This window comes from Ochotona princeps, chromosome 15, assembly GCF_030435755.1.
Source record: "Ochotona princeps isolate mOchPri1 chromosome 15, mOchPri1.hap1, whole genome shotgun sequence".
NCBI lineage: Eukaryota > Metazoa > Chordata > Mammalia > Lagomorpha > Ochotonidae > Ochotona > Ochotona princeps.
Window position 1 is genome coordinate 41,925,363 of NC_080846.1, and position 9,761 is coordinate 41,935,123.

A 9,761-nucleotide genomic window follows, 5' to 3' on the forward strand; every position below is an offset into this window, starting at 1 on the left:
TTTCTTTGATTTGTACTTTCCTCAGTAGGTAAATCTATGGCAACAAAAAGTAAAATAATGGTTGTGTGGGTTGGAACAATAGGTTGGGGAAAAGAAAGGGGGAATCACTGTTAATAGACATGGGTTGGGATTTCTTTTCAGGATTTTAAAAATGCTTTAAAATTAGAAGTGGAGATGGTTGTGCAATTCTGAATACACCCCAAACTACAAAATCGTAAGGTAAACAAATTAGTGTAGTTTGTAAAAAATAACAGAAACAGTAACAAACACTTGCAGAAAGTCAGCCAATACCACAGAATTTCAAACATTTTCCCAAAAAAGGCAGCAACTGAATTTCAGGACTTGAAGCCTGAAATCATTTACTACTGCTCCAAACACCAGAAGGTGTCCAATAAATCTAAATTGATGATTCCATGTGCCTTGGTGTGCAAGATACTCTTGAAATCTTATCATCCATGCCTCTGCCCAATAAAATGAAGCCACGGTAAGTGGACTATTTTCAGAGCTGCTTATAAAGCCATTCAAGAAACAATTTCACACGCTTGTTCAGTTATGGTCGTGTGATCCAGGTGGGATGCTGATTCGCAGAGATGAGAGTATCTTCTCTGAGCCTTTATAATCATGGCATTGACAAGCAGCGCTTGCTACAAGATGGTGATGGGATACCACGGGAGAAAAGAGCAGCTAAATACTCCAAGAGCCAAAGAGAGAGCTAAGCCAGCAGCAGGAAGACAGGAAGAAAGGGTGGGGAGGCGGCAGGAACTAGGATAAAAGAGTGACAGTGAAATGGAAGGATGAATCAGAAAAGCCATACTAAGGCTGAAAAGGTCGGACAAAGAAGAAGGGTAAAATCAGTGACTCAAAGAAAACAATACTTGTTTCCCCTTTAACATTCTTATTTCGTTGTCTCCCCAGGATACAAGTTAAGGAATGAAGCAAAATATTTTGGCACCGATCGTTGAGGTTCTTTCCTGGACCAACAGAAGAGAATGTGCCACAGAAGGAGTATTTGTGTTCCCTTACCCAGAATTCCCGTGGAAGCACTAATGTGAGAGTTTGGGGGAGGTAAGTAGCTCACAAAAGTGGAGCTCATGTGATGAGGCTGACGTCCACTGAAGGAGGAGGAGGGAGCAAGAGTTGTCCTCTTCCCACCGTAGGATATAACAAGGAGACATTGTGAACTGTCATCTGCAAATCAGGACGTACATTTCACCATAACCTAGATTGAATGGCATCCTTATGCTGCACTTCCAAACTGAGAGATGATTGTTGTTTACTCATCAGTGGTGCATATACAACTGTACCCATTCCCATGGCATATTTCTAACAGCAGCCCCAGGCAAAGCTGCCAAAGTTAGCACATTATATGGCATCATATGGAAGCAGTGGGAAAAGATGTGGAAAGACTGGTTTATCAGCAATGCTGCCCATTCCTCTACAATGCAGCAATCCTGGAATAATGAGGTGAACTTATTGTTAATTTCTTATGACTTAGATGAACATAAATACAAACTATTTTCCAGTTTTAACATCAATGTGAAAATATTGATATAAAACAAAAATAATACACAGTAAATCTGTTGTTCCCTAAAAATTGAGAGAGACAAAACTTGCTAAAAATGTATGCATGTGAGGCCAGTGCTATGGTATGGTGGGTTAAGCCACTACCTGGCATCCCAAATGGGTGCTAGTTCTAGTACTGAATTTCCCACTTCTGACCCAGCTCCCTGCTAATGCACCTGGGAAAGCAGCAGAGAATGGCCCAAGTCTTTGGATCCCTGCCACCCAAGTAGGAGAGCCAGAAGAAGCTCCTATCTCCTGGCTTTGGATATACCCAGTTCCAGCCAGGCTAGTGCTGTCGTTTGGGAAATTTGAGTAGTGAACCAGCAGATGAAAGGCCTCTCTCTCTCTTTCTCTGTGTAGCTCTGCAACTTAAATAAATAAGTAAGTGTTTTTTTTTTTAAAGATTTATTCATTTTATTACAGCCAGATATACACAGAGGAGGACAGACAGAGAGGAAGATCTTCCGTCCGATGATTCACTCCCCAAGTGAGCCGCAACGGCCAATGCGCGCCGATCCGATGCCAGGAACCAGGAACCTCTTTCGGGTCTCACACGCGGGTTGAGGGTCCCAAGGCATTGGGCCGTCCTCAACTGCTTTCCCAGGCCGCAAGCAGGGAGCTGGATGGGAAGTGGAGCTGCCGGGATTAGAACTGGCGCCCATATGGGATCCCGGGGCTTTCAAGGTGAGGATTTTAGCTGCTAGGCCATGCTGCCGGGCCCAGTAAGCGTTTTTAAAAATGTATGTATGTACATGTTTATTTGAGAGGCAGAGCAGGCAGGCTTAAGGAAACTGCCATCTTGTCTGGAGCCTCAGGGCTGGGCCAAGTTGGAAGCTGAGATCTCAATCCAGGCCTTTCATGTTAGGGGTGGGGACCAAATTATTTGAACCATCACTGCTGCTTCCCAGGTCTGCAATAGAAGGAAGCTAGACTGAGGACTCAGAGTCAGATACAGATGGCAAGCACCACAGTGGTGCAGGTAGGCACCTTAACACTCAGTTAACCCCAAGGCCAAACACTTACCCTCAAACGAGACTTTTTGATAAAATTTCTGTTTGCAATACTTGTTTTAGCACGAATGGATTTTTCGTGGGCATGATGTCCATACAACAAAATTTCTACCTGCAGGTGCTAAAATTGTTGCTGTGAACAAAAAGCCTGGTTAGCAAGATTTCATTCTCATTGGAAATTTTACATGGAAAATTATTGTGATGAGAATAATTTCATCAGAACAAAAATGAAGCTGAAAAATTTCAGTATGAATTGAGTATACCAAGTGGGAAATTAAGGAATGAAATTGTCTTGAAGGGAAAAAATACTTCCCCATATAGGTTCCTGTGTTTATGCACACTTTTCTCCATGTGCTCTGGAGATGTTTCTGAACTGGGTATCCTGACATGCCGTGAGCTCCTCCGTGCCTGTTTCTGAAGGACCGTCACCCAACTGCCTTTCACATCAACAGTGCAAGTTCAAGGAAGTAAACAGCTCCTTTGCCCTGTGTGTGGAAGAAGGGGGACGGATGATCTAACAGGTTGGGTGGCTTTTGGTTTGTGTGACTAATACAGAGGTTGTATTCTAACAGCACCCAGATCTGGCTCCACTCTGGTTTGACTAAGCCTTTCAGAACACAGTGTGCTCTTCCCCACGAGCCAGATCCTCAGAACCGTCCTCTGGATAGTTTGGAAACACACACGCCAACAAGCAACAGTTTTGAGTCACCATGACGTTTGCCAAAGGCCTAAAGAAAACTGAGGTGGCCTAACAAAATTTAGATTGTGCCACAAAAGCTGACCCCAGGTGTTAAGATGAGGAATTGTTTCTTATCCTGTTTCAAGGTATCTTTAAGGAGGGAGCATCACTAAATGTATTTTGTTTTACATCAATAGCCAGGGGGACAATTGTTACACTGTTTTCAGTACCCTCTTTCAGACATTTCTGAAAATTAGACTAACTGCCTCCAGTGGCTTGCTGAATTGACACCCTATGTGGTAGCAGTTACAGTTTATGCCTGTCTCCCAGTTTTGGAGGCAGCAGTGATGGCTCAAGTATTTGGGCCGTGATTCCTATGTGGGAAACCTGGATTTGCTGTTGGTCTAGCCCTGGCCACTGTGGGAATCTGGAGGAGTAAGCCAGGAAATGGGGACTGCTCACTCTCACTCTCTTTCTCTTCTTTCTGCCTCCATCTCTCAAAATTTTTAAACACATTTTAATTGACAAGAGCACACACCCCTCCTCCCTTGCCACTGTCTATGCCAGAAAGCCTCTGTTTGGTATAGATTGATAAGTCTACTCAATCCTGGGGCACAGAGGTAGTCGATCTATTTTTTGAGATAGGTGTCACATTGTTCAACAGATCATTTTTTTTCAAATATTTATTTTACTTATTTTATTGGAAAAGCAGATATGCAGAGAGGAGAGACAAGACGAAAGATCTTCCATTCACTGTTTAACTCCCCAAATTGCCAAAATGCTTCTAGTTGAGCCCATCCAAAGCCAGGAGCCAGGAGCTTCTTCCTGGTCTTCCACATGGCTACAGGGTCCCAAGGCCTTGGACCATTCTCTGTTGCTTTCCCAGGCCACAGGCAGGGAGCTGGATGGGAAGTGGAGCAGCCAGGACAGAAACCGGCATCCATATGCCATCCCAACAGATGCAAGGTGAGGATAACCTCTATGCTATCTCACCGGGCTCCAACAGACCATTTTCTAAAATAGAGGTTGTATTGTGATGGCCATCCTGACTTCCATTTCTTTTTTTATATAAATATTTATTTATTTATTATTGCAAAGTCAGATATACAGAGAGGAGGAAATACAGGAGGAAGATTTTCCATTCTCTGATTCACTCCTTAAGTGATTGTAACAGCCAGAGCTGTGCCAATCTGAAACCAGGAACTAGGAACTTCCACCAGATCTCCCATGTGTGTGCATCGTCCCAAGGCTTTGAGTCATACTCAACTGCTTTCCCAGGCCACAGGTAGGGACCTGGATGGGAAGTAGGGCTGCTGGGAATAGAACTGGCACCCCATGGGGTCCTGGAGCATTCAAGGAGAAGACTTTAGCTGATAGGCCACCGAGCCGGGCCTCTGATTTCCATTTCTTAGATTGTTCCAACCTCAGGCAGAGAAGAGAAGGGTGTTATTTATTAACTAAGTGCCAACTTCAACTTCAAATTGTCTTTTTTTCTCTTTAGTTGTTACTTTTCATGGGAAGTAAAACATGAACTCCGTGTATATAACTTGCATATGTGTGGATGTGGGTGGGTATGGTTAGCTATAGTTGTTTTTCTCTTCATTATTATGCAAATAAAATAACAGTAAAAATTTGAGATGCAGTTAGAATTCTGGAACTCCTATAGAACTTAAAAGCATAAGGGTGCTTTAAATGTAGGGCAAATAAAATTCAAACGAAGAAAAGAGGGACACAGATAATGAATAGAAACCGGGCAGGCCAGAAATGTTTGTTTCTACCAGCAATAGTCTCTTTTTGTATAGAAAAGACACTGGAAACAAATAGGACATATTTTACCTTGTAATTGGAGGACGACATAAAACAATGCTCTTTGAAACACATCTTTCCTTAAAATCTCATAGCACACTCAAGTATCACTAATGGACTTGATCTTAGATTTGGAAAATTGGTTTTGAATCTCACAAACCTTACCTTTTAAATAAAATGGACATTATTAGTAGTGTTATTGCCATTCTAAGATTGGTAGGTTTTCTATGTTCTCAGAACCTATTGGATTTTTTCCAATAAAATAAAAGAAAAATATTCTAAAAGGGATTATGTGTACTCAAGGAATTAGATTTCTACTTATGCTTATATTTTCTATTAACTGAAGAGGCACCAAAAGTTGGTACTGCAATTAAGTGTAGAAAGCAAAGAAAATCTTTGAGAAACAAAAGAAAATCTTCTGAAACAGAAAAACAAAAAGTGTATTAAAGGACTCTGAAAAGATTGTAAAGTGTGCAAAACTTGTCTTTTACGTTTTGCTTCCTCTGAGTTCATCTCTTTGGCACTTTATGACCTCATGTCAGTCTTTTGGGACTTTGAACTTGACCCACCTTGACTGAGAAAAGAGGAAGAAAGTAACTCTCTTCACTGCTTCACAAACCTCTAGTCTCTTTGGTTTGCTTTCAAACCAAAGCCTTAAGAGTGAGCTGAAATGCATCCTTCAAGTTAAAAAATTTTGCTCCCCTGAAATGTTCTTAAATAAAGAAGGTAAAATAGAAGGGGGTCTAGAAGAGATGTCTTAGGATGAACTTCAGGTACAGCAAAAGACGGAGGAGTGCTTTGTGATGGTCTAATTGTTCTGCCTGTCTCAGCCTGGGTCTAGTCTTCCTCCAGGAGTGCTTCCGTATGGTAGGAGCTGAGAGAGAGCATGCCGCTCTCTGGGTACTCCTATCCACAAGATCATGCCTACCATTAGAAAATCATTTAGTTATTTTAATCTATATCCAGGAAAATGTTTTACCAGTATTGTTAACACACACTGAATTAATTAACTGGCATCAATTTTATCCTCATCATTGTATTTGTCAACGTTAATGGGAATCCCTAGAACATTGTACATTGTGCTAAATGCTAAGATTTCCTTCTCCCAGATGACATCTTAATGTATGGAAAATTAGTTAAAATCTAAATATAAGGGGGAAACACAAGATGGATAGAAGGAATTAGTAATTGGCCCCTAAACTGAAAGATACCTAAACTTTTCTTATCCCTTCCTAATGTCAATAATCACATGTCACTTAAATAGATAAAGATGCCTGTTTGTATACATACACTGAAGGGAAAAACAAAAGGTGATGATCATAGATTACATCCAGAAGGAGATATATATGACACATCTGTGTTTTCTTAGATATTTATTCAAAGCTATATGCATGGATATAAATGTCAAAAATTATCAGCAGATCTTAATAAATGGATAATAACCTTGATTTTATTGATTGTCATTAAGAACTTTCTTAATAGATCACTCGAAATTCCAAGTTCAAATGTGGATTTTGTATTTACAGAATTGCAGCAACGTTGGGTAAAATCCAGACAAGAGCAGTAACCTTTACTGAAGTTATTAAGTTGGGAAATTTCAAGGGTAACTACAAATAGCTTCGGAAAGATGTAAGCCAAGGCCTAACTTAATTTGTAAGCCTCAAAGTGGTATGGGACTAGTTAACCTACTACAAATGGTCTCTCCAAAAGGACTTTATATTTGGCTTGAATAACGAGACATGAGCAAGCCCAGAACATGTAGGGATCTGAATCACTGGTCAATTAAAGAGTTTTCCCAAGAAGTATGTTAACACTGAACACATTTTAGACAAATTAAACATTGACGCAGACTGCATTCCTGGGATGCAACTCAGTGTTCCCTTGGCAGTACACTGGATAACTAAGAAAAGCTTCAGACCTAATATGTGATATATTTGTCCATCCACTTAAGTGGCACACAGTTTTATTTAAACTGCAACATACTTAAGTACTGTTTAAAAGAAGGAAGGGCATTTTATTAGAGAGCAAATACCATCCGTTTTATACATACTTGCAGGAGGTAACACTTAGCACCCACATCTTCTCAGTAACTTGCAAATGAGAGAAGCTGTTTATCTGGAATCTGGAGGATACCTATCTGACAGTCAATGAGCTGTTCCTGCTTTCCAAAGGACAAATTTTAGCACACAGCAATAAAAGGAAGACAAACCTCTGCCATACTAGAGCATCTTTGTCTCATGGCTTGTTATATTTATCCTTATGGCTTGGGCCAGATTCTACAGTCCTGGAAACCAACCCCTTTCCCAGAACCATTTTCTATTCCTGGATTCATGTCTTGATACTCCTTCAAATTCTCAGTTAAGACTTACATAAATTCTTAGTGGATAAATTGCAATAAGGATTAAATGAGATCATGAATGTAAGAGATTGTCTTAGTTCAGTTTATGTTACTATAGCAGAATACTCAAGATTTCACAAAGTTAATAAAGACCAGCAATTTGTTCCTTACTGTTTCTGAGTCTGGGGTGTCTAAGGTTCAGTGGCCCATAGATAGCAATGGTTTTCTTGCTGTATCATCTCATGACAGAGGGCAGACATAAGTAAGTGACCTTAAGTCAAAGCTGGGTCACAATGTCCTGGGACTTTCCAAAGGTAGCTTATGTACTTTGGAGCTTAGAGTGTAAAAGTGGAGGCCAGAGATATGAATAACCCTTGGACAAGGCTGTGTCCAAGATCTTTTAGAGCAACCTGTGCAAGCAACAGGCTGCCTGTGTTACCTAGGTGGTTTCTGCTTGCAGCCATTGCATATCAAGCCTGATAATGAAAGGACCTCAATGGGTTTAATTAGCCACAAGAATGTATAGTCTATCACCTCTTGTAACAACGAAAATTCATTAATACGTGAAGACCAGTTTGAATACAAAACTCTGCCTTAGTTGTAACACGACATTAAAAATGTAAGTCGTAAAACATTCTATTATACAATGATACAAACATAAGCATACTTGAGACAGCTTAGGGAAAATGTGCTCAAAAGATGAATTTGTTTTCGTATGAAAATCATTGAAACCAAGACATAGCTCTTACATAATACACATTTTCTATTAATTTTTGAAGACCCCTACAGATACACACTTGCATATATAAAATCTCCAAAAATATATAAATTCTATTTTTACTAAATTCCTTTCTCTATCTACTAAGGGATTAACCTTAGTATAATCTCCAGAGTATTCGAGCTTTCTCACAGTGGAAGGAGAAAAAGATAAATTTCTTGGGAGGGTTTTACACACCAGTGTGTTTCTACCATAGGTTTCTACAGGACGATTTTCAGCCTGTTAATAGTGTTCCATACACAACAGCTGTAATTCATGAAAGAGATAAATATTCATGGCACAAAGCATTTATAGGTATCAAATGTATATTCATGAACAAATGGTTTCCCCTGCCTCTAACAATGTTTGCTCCACAGTCGATGAAGAATGGACCAACTTTCCCCTGACTGATGTTGCTGAGTCTCCACTGCTACAGCTCCTGAATATCATCAGTTTCGCAGTGATTACAGGCAAGACAATAGGTATGGGAAGAAAAACTGTGCTTGAAATCATTCTTCACTGGATTCAGATAGTGGATAGCAGCACCTCCCTGCAGCAAATACAATGGCAGATTTGACATGACTGCCACCTTTCTTCCAGGAAATCCATTGCATATGCACGTCTTGTGTAGCCATATGTGCCCTGTAATATCCCTGGTGGACCCTCCTCTTCTTTCAAATATGCTTTGTCACAGCACCACTCTTCCAAAGGGCTTTACTAAGAATACTAAGCATTTGCATACATGCAATAGCACTCTCAGGTAATCAGCAGCCACTAATTGTCCTTGCCAGATCAGAGTGTTCCATGCAGGATAGCGGCAAATGAATAACAGTAAACTCTGCAATGAGAGTCTTTGTGATTCAGTAAGTTTTGTGGATGGTATGTGCTTTTAAAAACTGGCATATTATTTAAATAAGAGTATGATATTTGCTCCATTAATTTCTCCAGGAGGAAGGCAAGAACAGAAACAAGTGAGAAAATGTGCCTTTCACTGACAAGAATAAGGAGTCTTTGTAAGGTATTGGGGGCAATGAATAAAGCCTGCTAAATTTTTTTAATTAAATGATGATAATAAAAATGAAATCATTTTAATTGAACATGCGAGCAAAGCAGCTCTTCAGCTTTGTGGACTGTCTTTCTTGGTTAGTTACTAGCCTCCCTTTATAGTCAAAAGACAATAATTCGAATCTATCAGAAATGCCCTTCTTTTCCCTTTTGGCATTTGCGACTGATGTACTCGAAGAGATGTGTTTTTAAGATCATGTGACAAATGGATAACGTGATCTAAGGCCATACCCTCCTACAGATATTCATAAGGGTATACAGTTATACTGAATTTTAGTTTATGTCATGGTTTGAACAGGATTTGGCTCCCAAACTCACAAATATTTAAACTTTTAAGTCTTATGTCAATGGTTACTGGAAGTAGGTCTAGTGGGAGGTTTGTCATGAAATGTTTTCTCTTGCAAGGTAGTTGTTGCAATTGGCTAGATATTTGGTTTTTTTAAAGATTTATTTATTCAAAAATCAGAGTTACACAGAAATGGGAAAAGACAGAGAGAAAGAGAACTAGAGATATTTTCCACTGGTTTACACCCCAAATATCTG

The 9,761-nt window shown here is 39.9% G+C and overlaps 1 non-coding gene across 1 annotated transcript; it reads right to left on the reverse strand.

Annotated features, from left to right (window-relative positions):
- Positions 1-7,778: 7,778 nt before the first annotated feature.
- LOC118757618 (small nucleolar RNA SNORA70) lies at positions 7,779-7,912 on the reverse strand. The gene has a single exon (XR_004995288.2). It is a non-coding gene; the product is annotated as a small nucleolar RNA SNORA70 (small nucleolar RNA).
- Between the last annotated feature and the right edge of the window lie 1,849 nt (positions 7,913-9,761).